Genomic DNA, 23,239 nt, shown 5'->3' on the forward strand with positions numbered 1-23,239 from the left:
TGCCATGACAGAGAGGCTCTCCATTGTGATGAGAAATCTGAGCCCTTGACCATCAATTCCACTCAACGATTGGAACTGTGACATTGATTGATCTTTTTTAATCAAAGATCTTGACTCACCTTAGACTATCAGTGGATAATGTAATACTGGCAAACTTTCAGGATATTTTTAAACTACACTTTGAGCTATAGCAAGAATGTAGAACATGTAGTGATCTGTACATCTGTACATACATCTACACATACACCAGGGACTGCAGCACAGATGTAACAGCCACAGCACCACCAGAGGGCAGCATCAGAGACGGGTATAAAGGGTCGAGCCCAAGGCAGGATCCGCCTCTTTGAGAAGAACAGAGCTAGTGAGCAGCAGACAGAGACAGCTCAGCATAGGCAGTTTACCTTAGCTTCACTGGCCATACCTCTTGACTGTTTTACATCAAGTTGAGCTCTGGAAGCAGAACAAACCCGTTGAATAAAGTGTTTGTGTTAACTGTAAATCTACAGTCTTCATTCAGACTTAGAGAATAACATATGGTACCAGGAATGATTTCCGCAAGCTAGCTAGACACCAGCAAGAGAAGAGGAGTTAAACCAGACATTCGACCTCGGAAGGCCTCGCAGCATTCGGACCCTTCATATACCAATCGGCACGATGGGCCCAATCCAACCTCCACGCCTGCTCAAGGCCACTGGTAATATGCATTCTAATTGGAAACTTTTTACACAACAGTTCAAAATATATCTAGAAGCTAAGGATCTAACCTCAGTGTCTGATGCCAGGAAGATAGCTTTGCTCTTATCCCTGGCTGGGCCGCAGGCACTAGAAATATATAATTCCTTTACCTACCTGGCAAGGGAGGACAAGGGAAAGCTGGAAATAATCATCAAAAAATTTGAATCCCACTGTCAATCTGAAATCAATGAGATATTTGAAAGATTCAAGTTCACAAGGCGCTTGCAAAAACCGGGAAATTTCTTTCAGCAGTTTTGTAACTGATTTAAAATTACTACTGTAGCTCAATCCTGCAACTTTGAAAACCTCCGTGACTCCCTCATCAGAGACCAGATAGTCAATGGTATATCTGATGAGGGACATAGAAAATTCCCAGTAAAACAAAAAGACCTAACCCTAGAAACAGCCATGCAAAGATGCTCTACTTATGAAAAAAGTAAAGAAGAATATGAGGAGTTTACTTACCGGCAGCAAGGCCTTCACCACGAGGTCGAGCCCGTCAAAATGGTGGCCCATGCTTCCAGAAGGCGCTCCTCGAACGGCAATCTCGTGCGTGCGAACCTGGATGCAGGCCACATGCTTGCGCAGTTCTCCAGAAGATTTGTCATGGAAGAAAGGCCTACTGCGCATGCATGAGCGTGGAGGGGCAGCGGAATGTCGTGTCCCCGCTGCGGACACGCCCACTTAAAAGGGCAATGTCCAGCTTCTGGAAAACAATGTTTAAAGTGTGGCAAATACAACCACTTTGCCTCACAGTGCAGAGCTGCACTGTTAATGAAGACAACTAGACAGAAACACGTGAACTTCAATGTAAAAAGCATAGATTCAACGGAGCACAAAAAACCCAATGATGAGTATTCCTCGGATGAGGACAACCTCGCTTGCGACAACTCGTTTGTTGTGGACACGATCGAGACAATCAAGGAACATGACGCAACAATCGCCATCACTCACCCGGTCAACAACATTTTTTTTTTTAACAAACAATTTTATTGAGGTCGTTTTTTGGCATTGTAAACAGTTCCAGACATCAACAGAAAGAAAGCAAAAAAAGGCAAAAATGTGCAAACATCCACGTACATTCAATACTTCAATCGTAACATACTGCACAAGCCCGCTCCTCTCCCACCGGCACTACCCCCTAATTTATCCCTCCTACTCTACTCTACTCTAACCTGATGCTCACTCTCCCGCAAAGAGGTCGATGAATGATTGCCACCTTCGGGCGAACCCCTGTACAGATCCCCTCAAGGCGAACTTAATTTTTCCCATACCCAGGAAACTCGACATGTCCGTAAGCCACAACTCAGTCTTCGGGGGCTTTGAGTCCCTCCACGCCAATAATATTAGTCGCCGGGCTATCAGGGAAGCAAAGGCCAAAACATCGGCCTCTTTCTCACCCTGGACTCCCGGGTCTTCCGAAACCCCAAATATTGCCACCCCTGGACCCATCGCCACCCTTGATTTTAGCACCCGGGACATGATCCCCGCAAATCCCTCCCAGTACCCCCTAAGCATCGGGCATGCCCAAAACATGTGTACGTGGTTCGCTGGTCCTCCTGCGCACCTAGCGCATTTGTCCTCTACCCCAAAGAATTTGCTCATCCGAGCCACTGTCATATGGGCCCGGTGAAAGACCTTAAATTAAATCAGGCTGAGCCTAGCGCATGTTGCGGTCGAATTCACTCTACTCAGGGCTTCTGCCCACATCCCGTCCTCCATTTCCCCGCCTAGCTCCTCCTCCCATTTGAGTTTCAGTTCCTCCGTCTGGGACCCTTCCTCCTTCATGAGCACCTTATAAATCTCAGAGACTCTACCCTCCCCTCCTTCCCCCCTAGAGACTATTCTGTCTTGGATCCCCAATGGCGGGAGGCGTGGGAAGGAGACAAAGTCCCGCAACTGTAGGTACCTGAAATCATTTCCCTTTACCAGACCAAATTTCTCCTCCAAGCTCCTCAAACTCGCAAAGCTCCCTTCCAGGAACATATCGCCCACCCTCCCCACCCCCACCCGCCGCCATGCCCGAAACCCCCCATCCATACTCCCGGGGGAAAACCGATGGTTGTCGCAGATTGGCGCCCAGACAGACGCCCCCATCTCCCCTACATGCCTCCTCCACTGGCCCCATATCCGCAGGGTCGCCTCCACTACCGGGCTGGTGGAGTACCTGGCCGGCGGCAGCAGTAGAGGAGCCGTGACCAGGGCTGCCAAGCTGGAGGCTCTGCACGAAGCCGCCTCCACCCGCTCCCAGATAGACCCCGTACCCACCATCCACTTCCTTACCATAGCGATATTAGTCGCCCAGTAATAGTTAATCAGACTCGGCAAAGCCAGTCCTCCCTCGCTGCGGCTCCTCTCAAGCATCGCCTTCTTCACCCGCGGGGATTTTCCCGCCCAGGCAAAGCTCATGATCCCGGTCAACAACATTGATTCCAGCACTGAGTGGATTGCGACTGTGCAAGTCAATGACTTTCCATTAGTCTTCAAGCTTGACACTGGGGCCTCAGCTAACCTCCTCACTAGCAAGGATCTCCATTCGATTCCAGGAGACCATGAAATAATACCCGCTGCATGTCAGCTGAAGGACTACATCAGCAATCAGTTCGTCTCAAAGGGATTGTGCCATTTCCAGGTGGACAACAAGACGATGTGCAAGCAGCTACGATTCGAGATTGTAGACGACAACAAATCATCACTGTTGGGCGCTCAGGCCTGAAAAGACCTGCGGCTGGTGCAACGCATTTACATGCACACCCAGGAAGCTAAAATCCACAGTATGCTACAAGAATACCCCGACTTATTTAAAGGCATGGGCACTCTACCCTGCAAATACAAAATCATGCTGAAGACAGGCGGCAAACCCGTCATTCAGCCACCCAAGAGGGTTCCAACTCCACTGCGGGAGAAGTTGAAAGCGGAACTCAACAGACTGCAGTCACAAGGCGTAATATCGCGAGTCACACAGCCGACTGACTGGGTTAGCTCCATTGTCTGTGTTAAGAAACCTTCTGGAGATCTTCGCATATGCATAGATCCGAAGGACCTGAACCAGAACATTCACCGGGAACACTACTCCATCCCCAAGTGTGAAGGGATCACATCTGAGATGGTGAATGCTCGTATCTTCACCAAACTCGACGCCTCGCAGAGGTTTTGGCAGATGCAGCTCGATGACTCGAGCAGATTACTGTGTACGTTCAACACGCCATTTGGACGTTTCTGCTTCAATCGCATGCCTTTTGGCATTATCTCTGCGTCAGAGATTTTCCACAGGATAAAGGAGCAAATGACCGAGGGCATCAAGGGTGTCAGAATCTATGTGGATGACATCATCGTCTGGTCCATCACTGAAGAAGAACACCTCTGTCGTCTGAAGAAGGTGTTTTCAGAGGATTCATAAATACGGTTTGAAACTGAACCAGGCAAAATGCACATGAAGGAGTCTGTAACCTTTTTGGGTGACACCATATCATCTCAGGGTGTCAGCACTGATGAGGCGAAAATCCCTGCAATATGGACCACGAAGCATGACAAGAAGGCGGTGCTACGATTTCTGGGCTTCGTCAACTTCCTCGGCAGGTTCATCCCAAACCTGTCCGCACGGACGGCAGCTTTACGCAATCTCCTACGAAAGACCACTGCGTTTGAGTGGACACAACGTCACCAAAATGAATGGGTGGATCTCAAACAGCAACTAACGAGGGCACCGACCCTTGCTTTCTTTGACGCAACCAGACCCACCAAGATCTCCACTGACGCCAGCCAGGACGGGATTGGCGCCGTTCTCCTCCAATAGGACGACCAGTCTGACTGGGTCCTGGTGGCATACGCGTCCAGGGCCATGACCCCAACTGAGTGCAGATATGCACAGATCAAAAAAGAATGTCTCGGACTCCTCATTGGGATTCTGAAGTTCCATGACTATGTGTACGGCCTGCCCACGTTCAGATTCACAATCGGACATCAACCTAGCGCTGTTATCCTACTGAGCAACCCCATTGAGCTTAGGACTGTCACCAGAACAGATGCTCTTTGGCAGGAACATCCAGACAACCCTTCCCGCGATTCAATTCCGAGACCCCGATAATGTTCTGGTACTCGACAAAATGCAGGTACTACGGTCCACACAAAAACAATACTATGATTAACATGTGATCCCACTCAAGCCACTGAACATGGGTGACATCGTCAGGATCAGGGACCCAGAAGGCGGATGGTCTGAGCCAGCCATGGTGATCAGGCAGGAGGCACCACGGTCCTACATTGTCAAGGCGTCGGCAGGAGTACTCTTTCGCCATAACCGCCGGGATCTGTCAATGCTTCGGCCTACAAACCCGGGACTTGACCAAGTCCATTAGTCCACAGGACATTCCTAGCCAGACAGTGCCAGACAGTACTCTTGATGACATCAAACCGTCATCCCCACCTCCACCATTATGACGCTCCAGCCGAAGCCGTAAGGCACCCGACTGGCTGGATTTGTAACGACACTTCAACACACCCACAAGCCGGGATTAAACTGTCAGTACAGAACAAGTGTATATGAACATTTCTAATGATGGACTTATAACACTGTTAATTATTTCTGTATTACTTTATCATTTTCGCAGTGTGCAGCTTTGCTTATTCTCACCACTTGTTCTGTACAGTTTTCTTGTGGTCAGTTTAGGAAACATATCAAATCAAAAGTGGGGGGGGGGGGGAATGTACATCTGTACATACATCTGCACATACACCAGGGACTACAGACAGATGTAACAGCCACAGCATCACCAGAGGGCAGCATCAGAGACGGGTATAAAGGGTCCAGTCCAAGGCAGTATCCGCCTCTTTCAGAAGCACAAGGCTAGTGAGCAGCAGCAGACAGAGACAGCTCAGCACCTTAGCTTCACTGGTCATACCTCTTGACTGTTTTACATCTAGTTGAGCTCTGGAAGCAGAACGAACCCTTTGAATAAAGTGTTTGTGCTAACTGTAAGTCTACAGTCTTCATTCAGACTTAGAGAATAACATGGACCATAAAGGGTTTCTCATGCTCTCCAAATGTCAGATTTCCTCTTTCAAGCAAATAATCTACGTGACACTGGCAGAAATAGTCTCTCTGCAATCTTCACTCGATGTGTGAATGCACCGAGTCTCTTTCCAACAACTCCAGTCATAGGTTTCTCCTCATCACTCCAGGGGGTTTTCCACCATGATCTTATGACCAGCACTGAATTCTCTCAGTTTAATCCCGGCTGTACCATGACGTATCTTCACTTTGTCTTGCTTTTTTCTTACTTTGCTATTGACACCAGGCTTACACAAACTAAACCTTGTCCCAGGAGTATGTCTAAACACTAAATCAAAAGAGAAGAAAGCCATTGTGGACTGTGGGCTTATTGTGTAACAGCACAGTGTGGCCACCTAAAATGGCGCCCAGCAAGGGATGCTGGGAAAAGTGGCCAAGTTTGAGGACAAGCAGGCTGCAGCTCTGAATAAACAAAGGCTGCAGCCCAAACTTCACAAAGTAACACAGGAAAAAGGCCATCTCCAGGCCATCCCAGGAAAAATAGAACTGTTCTGTCAGTCACACTGGCTTACCAGGCACAGCAGCACCTGAACTCCTTATTTGGAAGGGCCTACCTGCCCCCAACACTTCAGGCATGGCCACTTGGGTGCCCACCCCAAAATCGATGTGGCAGCCCTGATTGGACTTGATCGATCAGGGTGTTTGAGCCCTGATCAATTGATTGACAAAGACCCAGAGACCGCCCACAAAACGGCATGAAATCTAAGCAGGTTAAAATGTGCTGCACCACCTTAGACTCTCTCTCTGCAGCAGCAACTAACAACAGTGACACCAGCAGGAAGACCAGAGTCAAGGGCGAGGAAGACCAACAACCAACCATCGAGATAAAGGCCATATCTGCCCGGTACTCACCAGTCACTTGAAGTTAAGTTGGGGTCTTGTGCGTACTAGCTTTGTAGTTTGACTTATGTCGTTATGTGTGTGTGATTGAATAACTCTAACAATTGTGTGATAGAGAATAAATATTTTTTTTATTTATTTATTTTTTTAAATTTAGATTACCCAATTATTTTTTTTTTCTATTAAGGGGCAATTTAGCGTGGCCAATCCACCTACTCTGCACATTTTTGGGTTGTGGGGGCGAAACCCACGCAGACACGGGGAGAATGTGCAAACTCCACACGGACAGTGACCCAGAGCCGGGATCGAACCTGGGACCTCAGCGCCGTGAGGCGGTTGTGCTAACCACTAGGCCACCGTGCTGCCCGATAGAGAATAAATATTGAATTGTTTCATGAAACAGACTTGTAGTCATTTGTCCACCGTATATGGGTTGAGACACACTGTGGTTTAGGTACAATAACAGAACATTGTCTACCCTGTGTAAAAGAGAAACATGGAAATCACTGCCTAGCTTGTCACTGAACAAAGCTGTTTTCATAATCTGTGCACTGCTTTCTGCAGCACCATTCAATGTGGGTGAGCTGGTGGTATCAAAATGTGTTTAACTTCATTTGTACTCAGAAATATTTCCAAATCACCTGATGTAAACTATGTCCATTATCTGGCACCAACACCTCTGACGACCCATAAATTACAAACAAATTTCTCAAAATCTCAATCGTTTTGACACTTGTGACATTGGGCTTAGAGTCAACATTCATCCAATCTAATATTCATAGCTATATCTATCAACCAAAACAAGGTAGTCTTTCCTTTTTACTTCAGAAAAGTTGACCCATTCCCATGTTTTTTCTTGTGTTTGACTGTGTTCTTTCTAATCTAGTTAGCTCTTATTATTCCTAACCCCGCATAAGACACTGGCCGAGCCTTGCAAAAAGTCAGCTAAACATTGTCCTTTACCTTGACTTCGGCCGTGTCATGCCTAATTTTATCATTTGATCCTCCTTGTACAAAGACCACTTTGTGCTCCCGTGGCACTTTCTCAATTTCAGAAGTACTCCTATTGATCCCTATTCTAAATAACTTGGCCCGTTTCAAACGTACATTCGAAAGCCAATTCCTTCCCATCACGAAGACTTTGTTGCCTCCTACTACTACAAATTAAAAGCAATAGGATATATAATTTTATTCGGTTCTAACACTAACTTCATCTAACACTGGAATAACTAATCAGTTTCACCCGAGTTCTGTTTCTGTAATGCAGTGGTTATTAAGTTTAACGGTCCTTGCTTCGAAACCGGCAGAAATGTTGTGAAAAGCCATTCGTTAAAGTATGAGGAAAAGTTGCATTAGGGAATGTGACATTGGAGTCTCTTGTGCCCTCTTTTTGAGATAACAGACATAGATCCAGCTGTATCAGTGGTGAAAGTATTGACTCTCATATTTACTGTGTGCGCTGGAGTTATAGCTTCAGCTCTATTATACTCAGCTTCCATGTGCTGTTTTTTGTTATCTCTGACTAAGTCCAACTCTGGGTCTTTCTGCTGCAGAGTGATCTAGGTGTTCTAGTGCATGAGGTTACAAAAAGCGAGTACGCAGGTACAACACTTTGTCAACATAGTAAAATAGGAATTAGGAGCAGAACTAGGCAATTCAGCCCTTCGAGCCTGCTCCGCCATTCAATCAAATTTGATTTGATTTATTATTGTCACATGTACAACTCAAAGATGTACAGTAAGTATTGTTTCTTGCATGCTATACCGACAATGCATACCATACATAGGGAAGGAAGGAGAGACTGTACAATGTAATGTTAATCATGGCTAATTTCTTTCTGGTCTCAAATCCACCTCCCCACCTGTTACCCGTATCCTTTTTACCCAATTTTTTAAATCAGAAATATATCTATCTTCTTCGTGAAACCATTTAATGACGAAGATTCCACCATAATTTAAAAAACAATGAAATTGACTGTGAAAATATTTCTTCAATGGTTTCTACCACATTAAAGGGAATACTTTTAACTTAATCTCACATCTTTGAACTTGACTTCACGGTTAGGGATAATAATCTTTATTGTCGAGGGCAGCATGGTGCCGCAGTGGTTAGCATTGCTGTCTCACGACGCCGAGGTCCCAGGTTTGACCCAGGCTCATCCTTGTGGAGTTTGCACATTGTCCCCGTGTTTGCGTGGGCTTCACCCCTACAACCCAAAGATGTGCAGGTTAGGTGGATTGACCACGCTAAATTGCCACGCTAATTGGAAAAAATGAATTGGGCATGCTAAATTTATAAAAATAAAAATAGTAATTAATCTTTCTTGTCACAAGTAGGCTTACATTAACACTGGAATGAAGTTACTGTGAAAAGCCCCTGGTCGCCACATTGTAGCACCTGTTTGGATACACAGAGGGAGAATTCAGAATGTCCAAATTACGTAACAGCACATCTTTCGGATACAGGGTTAGAGACTGTTTAAAGGGTTTTGGGCCACAGATGGAAACACTTTCACTTTATTATCAGAGAACAGTATTTTTGAGATAGTGACAGACTGTTTAAAGGGTTTAAAGGCTGCAGATTGGAAGGGCAGTCAAACTAACCCATCGCAGGAAAGACTCCTGACCTGAGGCCCTCCAGCCCTGCACAAGCCCCTCTGACCCCCACCTCCCATGAAGGATTTCCCTTGACACCCTGTATGGCAATTGTAGGGAGGGTACCTACCCCCTTGCCAACCTTCGGACTGCAAGGTGCCCAGTTGCCACTGCCAAGGGGCAGGCCTGAAGGGGCGGACTGGGGGGTGGGGGGGGGCTGAAGAGAGGAAACTGATGGGGTGGCCTTGCCAGCAATCTGGGTGGGTCTGCAACATCATTCTGAGATTGGGATACGTTTAAAAACGGCGACCCGGTCTCCGAGGAGTGGACCTGTCAGAGAAATTATGTTCCGCTCCTCTCAGGTCCAACGTGAACCCGATTGAGGGTAAAATGTTCCAAGGGTTATTGAATGTCGGACTCGCTCTCAATACCAGCAGGAATCACTCCAGTTTTCTCACCGGCGGGAGCACATAGTCTTCAATCAGGTGAATTGTGCCCAATGTCTCTCACACATAGTATGAAACACACTAAAATTAGGTACAGATGAAGGGAAAAATCTGATCTCTCTTTCATATCAGGCATATGGGGCTGGATTCTCTGTTTTTGGAACTATATCCCCAAGCCGTCATAAAAACAGTCGCCTTTCACGCCAGAAAAACTGGCATCAAAAGGCCCCTTATTCATAGCCCTGCAGGGGGCTAGTAGGGACACGTCGTGAATCTAGCAGCTTGAGCTGCCGATACGGGCCCCCACACATCCGGGCCGCGCCGTGCTCCATGGCGGACTCAGACCGCGGAGCTGGACCTCCTAAATAGTGCCCCAGATCGGCCGTGCACCCGACCTGGACCACCCACCCAAAAATAGCCCGGTCCCGTATGAGGCCCCCATGCCCTCCAATCAGTCCGCCCCTGACCATGGCAGCCGCGGACTGAGTCTGCAGCCGCCACGCGAGTATCCCGAATGGCATGCTGTCGGGACTTCGGCCGGTCGGGGATGCAGAATAGCGGGGCGGGCATCTGGCAATGGCCACAGGTAGGGGGTACGCGGCGCGTCCGAGTACGCCGCTTTTCAGGGGTCGGCGAATCGGGGAACCCGCACCAGTTCCGATTCCATGCACAGAAATGAATTCTCCGCTCCGGCGCCAAACGCGATTTTGGAGTCGGGATGCGGAGAATCCAGCCCATGGTTTCATGGGTGAACTGATGCTTTATCTGGAGTGGAGATCATATAAAGCAGAGGATTTTCAATAAGCTGTGAGTTTTCTTGAAGTTGAATTGCCAGGTCAGTTCTCAGGTGATCTTGAGTTTGGAACAGGAAATCATGCCTGACAAATTTATTAGAATTATTTGAGGTGGTAATGAGTAGATGACAAGAGTAGATGAAGGGGACCGAGTAGATATAATATACTCGGGTTTCCAAAAAATGTTCAATAAGGTGGCGCACAAAAGGTTACTTAAGAGCCCATGGTGTTGGGGGTCATTCATTTGCATGTGCTAATTGATAGAAGACAGAGAGTTAGGAGAAGAGGAGCATTTTCAGGTTGGCGACCTGTAACTAATGGAGTGTTATAGGAATCAGTGCTGTGGCTACAATTATTCCCAATATACATTAATGATTTGGAAGAGGGAAGTGAATGTACCATTGACAAGTTTGCAGATGACACAAAAATGGGTGGGAAGGTAAGTGGTGAGGATGACACAAAGAATCCACAGAGGGATATATACAGGTTTGGTGAGTGGACAAAAATTTGGCAGATGGAATATAATATAGGAAAATGTCAATTTATGCACTTTGGTCGAAATAACGAAGGAGCTGAATATTATTTAAATGGAGAAAGATTACAAAAAACTGCAACACAGAGGGATTTGTGGGTCTTGGTGCATGAATCATAAAAAGCTAGCATGCAGGTAATAGGGAAGGCAAATGGAACGTTGGCCTTTATTTGAAATGGAGTATAAAAATAGGGAAGACCTGCTAAAACTATACAAGGCACTAGTTAGACCACACCTGGAACGCTGTGAATAGTTTTGGTCCCTTATCTAAGGAAAGATACACCGACACTGGAGGCTGCCCAAAGAAGGTTCACTAGGTTGATCCCGGATATGGAGGGATTTTCTTATGAAGAGAGGTTGAGTAGATTGGGCCTTTACTCATTGGAATTTAGAAGAATGAGAGGTTATTGTGACATATAGGATTCTCAGGGGGCTTGACAGATGTTGAGAGGATGTTTCCTCTTGTGGAAGAGACTAGGGCCAGAGGGCATAATCAAAGAGTTAGGAGTCGCCCACTTAAGACAGAGATGAGGAAGAATTTCTTCTCTCAGAGGGTAGTGAATCTGTGGAATTCTTTACCACAGAGGGTTGTAGACGCTGGGTCATTAAGCATGTTCAAGGCTGAGATAAACAGATTTTTTAAATCAGTAAGGGGATCACGGGTTATGGGGATATGGGATAAGGCAGGAAAGTAGAGTTGAGTATTATATCAGATCAGCAATGATCTCATTGAATGGCGGAGCAGGCTCAATGGGCTGATTGGCCTACACCTGGTCCTAAGTCTTAGGCTGGTGTAGAGTCCTTCTTCCACTTTCATGGTACAATCGTAGCTGGTTCCATGGCTTTTCAAATGATCTTTCAGATCAGATCATTCAGTATCTGTTTCAGAACACCCTCTGCTTTATATTTTAAAACCAGGTAACAAACGTGACTGCCTAACACATGTAACAAGTCTAAAATCCTTTTCCAAATAAGATGGTATGTAAGAAAGGTTACATCCTGCATTGTGGCTTTTCACAGCCTGAAAGTTTTAGACAGCCAAGGGCTGGGGTTTCATCCAATGCCCTCTTGAAATCCTTAATTAAACTGTCTCCACACTTCCAGGTAGTATTTTTCAGATCTGAATGACTTGTTGTGTGAAAAGATTCATTCCTCATAGCACATTTGTTTCTTTTGTAAATCGTTTAAATCTGTTGCCTCTCATTCTCAATTACTTTAAGAGTAGGTACAGTTTCTCCCTATCTACTCTGTTCAGCCCCCTCATGATTTTGAACATCTCTATCAAATGGCCTTTTAGCCTTCTTCTCTCCAACGAGAACAGTCCCACGTCTCCAATCTATCCCATAATTGAAATTTTTCAACTCTGGAACCATTCTTGTAAACCTTTTCTGCACTCTCTCCAATGTGTTCGTATCCTTCCTATAGTGTGGCGCCAAAATACTCCAACTAAGATCTAACTGCCATCTTGTATAGGTTCAGCTTAACCTCCTTACTCTTGTATTCTATGTCCCTATTAATAATACACAAAATACTATGTGGTTTGTTAACTGCTCTCTCCAGCTGTCCTGCTAGCTTCAATAATCTATGTACACATACACCCAGGTCCCTGAGCTCCTGCACCCCTTTAAGAATGTTACCTCGTATTTTATATTTTTTTTCCAGGTGATTCCTACCAAAATGCATCACCTCACACTGAACTTCATCTGCCACCTATCAGCCCAATCCACCAACTTGTCTGTGACCTTTTGAACTTCTACACTGTCATCCTGAAACTTTACAATGTTTCCAACTTTTGTATCAACCCCAACCTTTGAAGTTGTCCCCTGCCTACCAAGATCCAGATCATTAATATATATCAGGAAAAGCAAAGATCCCAATACGGAACCATGGGAAACTCCACTACAAACCTTCTGCCAACCTGAAAAATATTAATTGATCATTACTCTCTGTTTCCTATTACTCAACCAATTTTGTATCCACATTTCTACTGTCCTTTTTATTTCATGAACTATAATTTTTATCACAAGTCTGTTGTGTGGCACTGTATTGAATGTCTTCAAATTCCATGTACACCACCACATCAACAGCATGATGTTCATTGATCCTTTCTGGTACATCTTTAAAAAAACTCCAGAAAGTTAGTTAAACATGATTTCCCCTTTAGAAATCCATGCTGGCTTCAAGTGATGACTAATTGTATCCTGAATTCTAAAAGTTTCCCACCACTGATGTTAAACTGACTGCCCTGTATTGCTGGCTTTTTTGCAGCCTTTTTTGAAGAAGGGAATAATGTTTGCAATTCTCCAGTCCTCTGGCACCTCCGCTAAATCTCGGGAACACTGAAAGATTATGGCCAATGCCCCTGCAACATCCCGTCTCACTTCCTTCAATATCCTTGGATGCATCTCATCCAGTCCTAGTGCTTTGTCAACTTTAAGTACAATCCAAGTCTATCAAAGTCTATCCAACATTTCCTCCTCATCAATTTTGAACCCTTAGAATGACAGAGTTTCCTCCTCTGTCACCATGGCTTGGGTAGCATCTATCTTCTTGGTAAAAACAGATGCAAAGTATTTATTTAATACTTCAGCCATGCCTTCTGCCTCCATGGGTAAATTCCCTATTGGGTATTTGCTTGAGTTTCAGGACAGTCTGGACCTGAATACTGCCAAGGCAAAGGATGTCTATCAGCCATCTTAAACAGGTTTTGTTCATTTTTTAAAATATAGTTTTAAAGTTTGTTATATCTTCATGTCTGCACTGGGCATGACATGCTGCACATAGGGTGGCACAGTGGCACAATGGTCACAGCACCAGGAACCCAGGTTCAATTCCGGCCTTGGGTGACTGTGTGGAGTTTGCACTTTCTCCCTGTGCCTGCGTGGGTTTCCTCCGGGTGCTCTGGTTTCCTCCCACAGTCCAAAGATGTGCAGGTTAGATGGATTGGCCATGATAAATTGCCCCTCAGTGGCCAAAAGATTAAGTAGGGTTATGGGGACTCAATATAGACTTGATGGGTCAAATGGCCTCCTTCTGCACTGTAGAGATTCTATGATCCTATTCTGCCATTATTATTACTGGCAGGCCTTTCCATGACCTAATCACCCTCTGCATCAAAACAAATATCTCCTAATGTATTCATTTGTTCTCTTACTTTAGTAGGCCACTTGAGTCTGAATCAAGTAGGTGAAAGAAAACTCTGTTTATATTTACAATATACATCAGATCACAGCCAGGCACGCTCTGTTGATTCTGGACCTGGCCGACTTTATAGAGAACTCACTGGGGCTCTCCCCCCCCCACCCCCCCCCCCCCCCCCACCCCCCTACCCCCCTCACCCCCCCACCCCCCACCCCCACTTAGCAGAGGAGCTCATACTTGGCAAGACTCATGGGATGACTGATTGTTCCAACCCCTTAGGTCTCGGGCGGGTTATAACACTTACATTTCTCTTAAATGTATGCCCTGCAGTTCTTAACTTATTGTCTAGCGGAAGCAGGTGCCATTTTTCCTGCAGTTCTTAACTCATTGTCTGGTGGAAGCAGGTGCCATTTTTTGGATTTTTTAGGTAGGCCAAAGAAAGTCCCAGAATGCTATAAAAAGAGCTGTGGAGTTTCCCGCTTCAGAATCAATAGTTATTCCTCAGCCAACATCTATTTAATCTATTTCATTATTGTTGATGGAACAATGCATGCTGCACACAAATTGCCTTCTGCCTTTTATATTAAGCGACATTCACTCAAGTCTTTTGCTTTTATTTATTTTAACCTTGGTGGAAACTTGCACTTTGGACCCTGGGCCACCACATTGAATCTTCAATTAAAAGAAAGACTACGAGCATTAGGAATCTACAATAATAATGACCGCTGTTAGAAATTGTGACGGTATCTTGAAATTCTGCCGTACATTCCAACTGCTAGAACCATAGTCCAGTACCCAGAGGGTTAGGTACAGAATGAACTCTAGCTCAAAGCTTAGTTACATGATGTGGGAGGGCGGGGGAAGTGAGAGAAAGGTTGCAGCTAATCGAAAGCAGAGATTATTGCCTCTTGCTGTTATTGTTTCGTCAGTTTAATGCTGCTGATTAAACAAATTCACAGCTGTGAAATAACAGATTAAATAGATTCATTTCTCTTATCTTGAAACTCAAAAATAAGAGTTCAGAACCTTACAACTGATCCCCTTATAACTGTCCTTGATTTTCTTCCTCTTTTCCTGCTAAATTAATCTGTTCTTCTCATTTTTACAGCCTTCTTCATGCTTAGCCAAGCACATTTCAGTTACACATAAGTCTGCAGTTTTTTTTTCTATTTTACAATGTTAAGAAGATGTTCCTTAAATTTAGATGCCTCAGCTCTAACCCTCCTGGGTTCACCAGCAGCCTATTATGTTAGACAGGTAATACCGCACAGAGGGAATGGCAAAGGACATAGTGTCACAGTGAAGGTAAATGATGAGAGCATCCAACCACAAAATGTCTCCCAAATGGGCTTGGTGAGTTGCTTAAATGTTGTCATCCATTGGGATATCACTGTTTTTGTCAACCTCGATTGATTCTATAGTCGTACCTGAAAACTGACGAGTGCCTTACCTTCCTTGTTGTAGCTCAGTACGAGAACACTCAGTTCTGTTTCAGACATTTGTGGGTTCAATTCCCACTCCTAAAATTGGCAGTATTTAAACCCAGGCTGACGGCCCCAATACGGTGCTCGGGACAAAACTCCATTACCAGAGATGCTTTCTTTTAGATGGGAAACTAAACCAACAGCCTGTCCACCCTCGTACGTAGTGTAATGAACTCCAATTGGCTTTATTAGTTGGCCAATTGGAGTATGAGCTCCCTCAATGATAGCTCATTGAGGGGGCCCATATAATCACCTGTGTAGGCTTTGTGAGCCAGTCTTTAGTTGACTGGACTGCTAGCAGCACTGTTTGTAGCTGCTCCTGTAATATCGTTATTGTAACTAAATATTGGTGTGGTGACGGAAGTCCTGCCTCCCGTGGATTACTACACGTAGATAAGAGCATAAGGCGTGGGAGCATAATAATAATAATAATAGGCCAGTCAGCCATCAAGTCAGCTCCCCTCTTCAATGATCATGGCTGATCTGATATAACCCTCAACTCCACTTTGCTGCTTTATACCCTAACACATGATTCCCTTGCTGACTAAAAATCTGTTTATCTCAGCCTTGAACATACTTAACGACCCAGCCTCTACAGCTCTACGGTAAAGAATTCCACAGATTTACTGCCATCTGAGAGAAGAAATTCCTCCTTATCTCTGTTTTAAATGGACAACCAATTACTCTGATACCATGCCCTCTGGTCCTAGACTCGCCCACAAGAGGAAACATCCCCTCAGCATCTGCCCTGTCAAGCCCTCTGAGAATCCTATATGACTGGATAAGGTCGCCTCTCATTCTTCTAAACTCTAATGAGTACAGGCCTAATCTACTCAACCTCTCCTCATAAGAAAATCCCTCCAGACACAGGATCAACCTAGTGAACCTTCGCTGGACTGCCTCCAACGCCAATATATATTTCCTTAGACAAGGGGATTAAAACTGTTCACAGTATTCCAGGTGTGGTCTAACTAATGCTTTATATAATTATAGCAGGACCTGCTAACGTAAAAGATCCCATGGCCATGGCATGATTTGAAAAGAATGGGAGTTCTCCCTGGTCTCCTGGCCACAAATGTTTCCCTCAATCACCATTCACTGAAGAGGATCCTCTGCTCATTTATTTCATTCATGTCCATGGGATCTTACTGTGTACAACCTGGCTGTTGTAGTTCCTGCATTATAAGAGTTATTACCGGCCAGAATTTTCCAGTCCTTCATGCCGGTAGAATCTTCTGGTCCCGCCAGTGTGATCAGAGATTTCAATGGCTCGCCAGCCCTGCTGCGGCAGGAGGCTGGAAAATTCCAGCCAACACTTAAAAAAACCCAATTTAATTGGTTGTAAATTGCGATGGGACATCCAGAAGTTGTGAAAGGCATTACGTAAATGCAGATGTTTCTTTGCTGTCACTACTCCCACACCTCTGGTCTGAGCATTTGTCACTCTCAATTTAAAATCAAGTCTAACTGTTCTGCGCACCCCTGCCTTGTAGAAACAATTGTACCTTGATTTTTAAGATGCAGAAAAACTGTGTAAATGTTGTGATGGTCAGCAATAGAATTAGGACCCGACTGCAGGTCCACGATGTGCTCCATCAGGATCTGAAGTCTTGGAGCCTAAATCCTGAGACCTTTTTTCTACTCTTTCATGGGATGTGGGCTTTATTGGCTTGGCAAGCATTATGTTGGTCACGAAGGACATGGAGTATCATCAATAGATCTCCCCATGGGCTTCAAGGAGTATGAACTTCCCTACTGAGCGTGCAGGAACTTGGCCAATGGGAAATGAGCAGCGAGAGTTTGCAACCCTCTGATTCAACCCGGGCCTGTATCCTGTAGGTTCCTGGGCTTGGACATGTGCGCTGTAAGCTACAGCTGCGGCCTTTTCCATTACATTAACAAGAGGGTATGGTATTGGATGGCTGGCCTTGGCGAGATTATTACAGCCAGCATTCATATCCATCCCTAATTGCCCTTGTGAAGGTGGTGGTGAGCTGCCTTCTTGAACTGCGGCAGTCCATGTGGTGTAGTTACGCCCATGGTACTGTTGAGGAGTAAGTTCCAGTATTTTGACCCAGTGACAGTGGAGGAACGACAATATGTTTTCAAATTAGGATGGTGAGTGACTTGGAGGGGAATTACCAGATGGTGGTGTTCCCATGCATCTGTTGTGCTTGCCCTTCTTGGTGGTAAAGGTTGTAGGTTTGGAAGGTGCTGTCGCTGTCTCAGCATCCTTGGGCATTTGCTGCAGTGCATCTTCTAGATGGTACACACTGCTGCTGCTTTGCGTCTGTGGTAGAGGGAGTGAATGTTTGTGGATGGGGTGCCAATCAAGTGGGCTGCTTTGCACTGGGTAGTGTTAAGTTTCTTGAGCGCTTTTGAAGCTGCACTCATCCAGGCAAGTGGGGAGTATTCCATTACACTCCTGAGTTGTGCCTTTTAGATTGTGGACAGGTTTTGGGAGTCAGGAGGTGAGTTACTCATGTCAGAATTCCCAGCTTGTGACCTACTCTTGCAGCCACAGTATTTGTATGGCTGGTCCAGTCAGATTCTGGTCAATGGTTACCCTCCCTGGATGTTGTTAGTGAGGGATTCAGAATGGTTGTGCCATTTTCTGTCAAGGGGCAATGGTTAGATTCTCTCTTGTTGGAGATGGCCATTACCTGATACTTGTTTGACCAGGATGTCATCTGCCACTCATCACTGTGAATTCAATGTACTGAAAGAGAAAGGACAAAATAAAAATTTGTGGGTACCCCTTTATCAGAGCACATGGTTCCAAAGGAGGGTCTGTGCCCTAAAACATTAACCTATCTTTTCTTTACTCACCAGTGGCAGCTTCGCATTTTCAGCCTTTTGAGTTTTACTGCTCATCCCATCCCAACCACAAGATAGATTACTGCCCGATGACATCTTTCAGCCTATCAGCAGATGAGGGAGGGGAAACTTGTCCTGGTCGCCAGTGACATACTATAGGCTCCCATCCCAGTTGCACATGATTGGACTGAAATGCTATTAACCAAATATTTTAATTGTGTGTTATTGGAATAGCTGTTTTTGTAAACCATGCATCCCAGTGAGTCACTTGAACACAAAACATCAACACTGTTTCTCCTTCCACGATGCTGCCAGGCCTGCTGAGATTTTCCAAATGTTTTTGTTTTTATTTCAGATTTCCAGCATCTGCAGTATTTTGCTTTTATTCAAATGAAACTGGGGCTCTCCACAACACATACACCATGAAGATCTAACCCCAACTCTCACTGAGTGAACCAGGCCCTGCACAAAATCACACATACACTGAGATGCACAGTGACTCCAGTAAAACCCTAGGCTTACAATCAGATAGGCAGTACTTCTGATACATCCATCTCCACCTCTGGAATCCTCAATATTGCTGTGATGCTGGGCTGGATTTTCAATGAGGGTAAAGACATATACAGGACCAAATTGTAAATGGTGCCCTTGGAGACTTACAAACATGATGCAATTTTCAAAGGTAGGAGAGGAGCCAGCAACAGAAGGCTTCGAATGAACAGTTTGTTGAGATTGCTGTGAAGTTTATTAACAGTCTTGTGAGGTGCCATTTGCTATTTTCAATTGGGAGGCATGGGAAAAATGGAAGGTCTGGGACAAGTTAAGGTGCAGCTACTGTGAACACAGCAGGGATCCATGTATGATTGCTGCTTGTCCAGTGGTACAGAGTTTACACTGCTGGTGCTCACAGACCTGCCTTTGTGAACACTAAGTGGTTGGTGTTGAGAAAATATTTGAGGCTATCTGCATCACTTGGGCATCAGAGGTTGGCAGATGAAGCCCTGATGAACCGAGGAGTTCAAATGGGAGCAGGCTACTCTGATATTGGAAAGCGCAGTGGGGAGGACCTTCAGCAGACACATCGTCCTGCTCAGGAGGAAGCCAGAGGGACACAGAGGGAAGAAATCTGTACCCACTTCATTGGGTGTACTGCCTAAAAGTCAACTACTTGTCAGCATAATAGGAGGCTGTTCCTATCCAGGCAGTTTGTCTCTGATATTAGTGCTCAGATCCACATTGACTTGATGACCTGTGGCCTCATGACAATTGTTGCTCGTTTTACTGGAGTGTGATTAACACGCCTCCGTTTAAAGGCCGTGTGCTTAACACTACTATGGCTCTGTATGTGTAATTATGCTCGGAGTCGCCAGGTGCCGTATTGAGACACCGTCACAAGTATATCAAAGTCAGGTTCAAAGTAATAAATCCGTACACCGATTAGTAAGTCCAAACGATTGGTGTTTATTATAACAAATATAATAAATACACATGCATATGCTAAAGAGACTAACTTACTTCTAATACTAAACAACTAAATACTTGTCTAGTCAGGAACAGGCAAGGTCAGGGAGCAAGGCCTTCGTCCCGTTCTTGGTCTGTAACTTTCTGATTGGCAAAGTTGTCAAGGGCTAGCAAGGTCTGGATCACGTAGCGATCATTGTGTTGGCACTTACAGTTCGATGGCTGATGCTCAACGGCCGGTGATGAAACTGGAGTCAGGATGCGATGTAACAAGTCTGGGCCGGAGTCTGGAAGCAACAGCAGATCTGGGCCGGAGCAAAACAGACCGAACCATGTGCGGGACCTACTCTTAGAGGTCCCAGGAGGTTCAGGCCCCCTTGGGGCGGCTCCCTCATCGATTGGGTCTTTCCCAATCGATATCTTTCAAACTCCCCAATCCTAGGGTCATTCCTCGATGGGTGGGGTGGTCCCTACGGCTCTTTGTGTTGGTTGCTTTGGCGCCATTCTGTCTGGGCGTCTATGGAAAAGTATCCATCGATACTTAAATGTTTCTATTGTCCGGGGTCTGGATCTGGATCACCTCATTACTATGCAGATCTGTTTCCCATTTGCACCTTTGGCTGAAACTCTGCACCTGGCTAGAAACTGGTTTCTGTACGTGCAAAATGCAAAACAGTCTTCTGCAAGCTGTTTGTCCTCACTATGACTGTTTTTCCCTGCAGTCTTAGCAGTTCTCCATTTTGTAGCCCAGTGTCCATCTTAGATGGCTACATTATCCCCTAATAAAAGCTATTAAGATCAGCATGGCACTGAATGTTTATGCATTTGGGTCATTCCAGGGATCAACTAAGCATTTCAGAAGGCAGCTCATCACACCAGATGACGTTACAATGTCCTCTTCCACAGGGTGGGACTACATCCATTTTGAAACAGATGAACTATCACAGGCACAGAGGGCATGGGGATTTGCCACTTTCCTGAGTGAGTGCAGCTCCAACAACAGTCAAGAAGCTTGACACCGTCTTGGACAAGACAGCCTGCTTGAATGGCACCACATCCACAAACATTCACTCCCTCCACCACCAATGCACAACGGCAGCAAAGCGGCACTAAAACCAGAGCCGTTCACTAACAAAAGACGTAGTGCAAGAACTCACCAAAGCTCCGTGGGCAGCACATTCCCAAACCCACGACCACTAAAAGTGGAGCAAGCTAATGGGAACACCACCACTTGGAAGTTCCCCATCCCAGTCACTCACCATTCTTACTTGGAAATATATCACCATTCCCTCACTGTTGCTGGGTCAAAATCCTATAACTTCCTCTCTAATCCTCAAACTCACTCCTTAATAGCATTGTGGGTATAGCTACATCACATGGACTGCAGAGATTTAAGATGGCAGCTCACCACCACCTTCTCAAGAGCAATTGGTAATGGGCAGAAAACGTTGGCCTAGTGGTGCCCAGAACACAGGAATGATTTTCTCTTTTAAATTTCCATTATTAATGAACTCTGTCAGGACCAGGAGATAATTGATTGTACCCATAAAGCCATCAAGGCATGAAGAGGCCAGCCAGGCAGATGGCATTTACTAACACAAACTAGCGGTGAACACACCATTGGCATCTTGAAGATACTTTCTATTACCATGGCAGGTTGGGTGGGGCCCTCCATACCCGCTAGCCAGAGTGTCCGTTGTTGTACTCATCTACTGCATGCTGCACAATATGACAATATAAAGAGACCTAGAGTTGGTTGGTGGAGAACCTATTATATCACTTATCCTTAGAGGAGAATAGGGATGGGGAGGAAGAGGAGGGCAAAGGGGGTGGTCCAGAAGAGCCTGATGCCCTGGCACTGGAAGAAGCCTACTGGGGCTGTCCTAGGTCTCATGGTGACTGGCAAGCTGACACGGCTGTAAGCACCATGCTGATACAGAAACATTTTACTTGAATGGCTCTCAGATCGATGACAGAAGACTCTGTGGCTCAATTATCCAGTTTGCACATACATCTGAATAATCCCATCGCCATGCAAGGAGATAGAATGGGGGTCTCCACTGTCACCATTCACCCTCAACATTGAGCATGGCAGGGGATGAAACCCAGCACCCTGCCCCACCCCAGGCCCCTAATTTCGTGTCCCTTTTGACAGCAAGCAATGATAACACATAGAGAAAAGCAAGTTACTGCGGATACTGGAATCTGAATCAAAAACAGAAAATGCTGGATAATCACAGCAGGTCTGATAGCATCTGTGGAGAGATAAAGGAGCTAACATTTCAAGTCTGGATGACACTTTGCCAAAGATGGCATAGCACTTAATCTGATCATTGGCACAATCAATAATTAATGAAGGATAAGTTAATACTTTTACAGACTGAAAAGCATCACTCAAATTATAGATAAATTTAATTTAACGACATGGTGCCTTGCCTTCCCATCCAATATTACATTGTACTCCCCCTGTGGCTGAGGGTGGGGTAGAGGAAGCCTGTTCCCTTGTCAATGCAGCCAGCTGAGATGCCCAGAGGGGTCTTCCACAGGCTGCTGCACTTGCATTATTGCAGGGCAGCCTTTGTTACTGGACCTTGCTGCATTAATATTTTCTTGTTAAAGAGATCAAGGAGGTGAAGGATCATGCCTGTGGCCTTTAAGGGATGGCTTCCTCATCAGCCTCCTCTACTACTTCAGCCCTTTCATGGCCCATTTGCATATTTGGATGAGGTCACTGGCTGGGATGCAGTGGGCATCCACTCCCTGCATCTCTGTGCCATCAGAGTCTCACTTTTTTCGTACAATAAATGCTCCCATACCCACCCATGGTGCTGTGATAAATGGCTGTTCAAGTGAGTGGTTTCTCTCATTGGAGGAGCTCATAAGCTCAAAAGCCTGAATCACCATGAAGTACATGAGCTGCACAAACTCCTCCAATCACTGGCTAGCATGTGACAGTAATGGTGCTGCCTCAGGGAGATCTCTCCCTGCTAAAGAGCCTGGCAATGACTGGGCCGGTACATTCTACCCCCTCTCCCCAAATTTCCCTCTGGAAAATATGGGAAATTGATGATGAGAACTCAGGCTATTCAGCAAGTGCCTCAGCACAACCAACCCCATATATTAATCATCAGCTGAATAGCCACAGCATATATCAGATTTCCATTCCCTTTGCCTGCAGATAGAGCTATTAAATGATCCTGTGTGGAGGGGCCTCCTGTCTTGCCAATAGAATCATAGAATCACTACAGTGCAGAAGGTGGCCATTCAGCCCATCAAGTCTGCACCGACCCTCCGAAAGAGCACCCTACCTAGACCCTTGCCCCC

The sequence above is a fragment of the Scyliorhinus canicula genome, chromosome 10 (assembly GCF_902713615.1).
Source record: "Scyliorhinus canicula chromosome 10, sScyCan1.1, whole genome shotgun sequence".
NCBI lineage: Eukaryota > Metazoa > Chordata > Chondrichthyes > Carcharhiniformes > Scyliorhinidae > Scyliorhinus > Scyliorhinus canicula.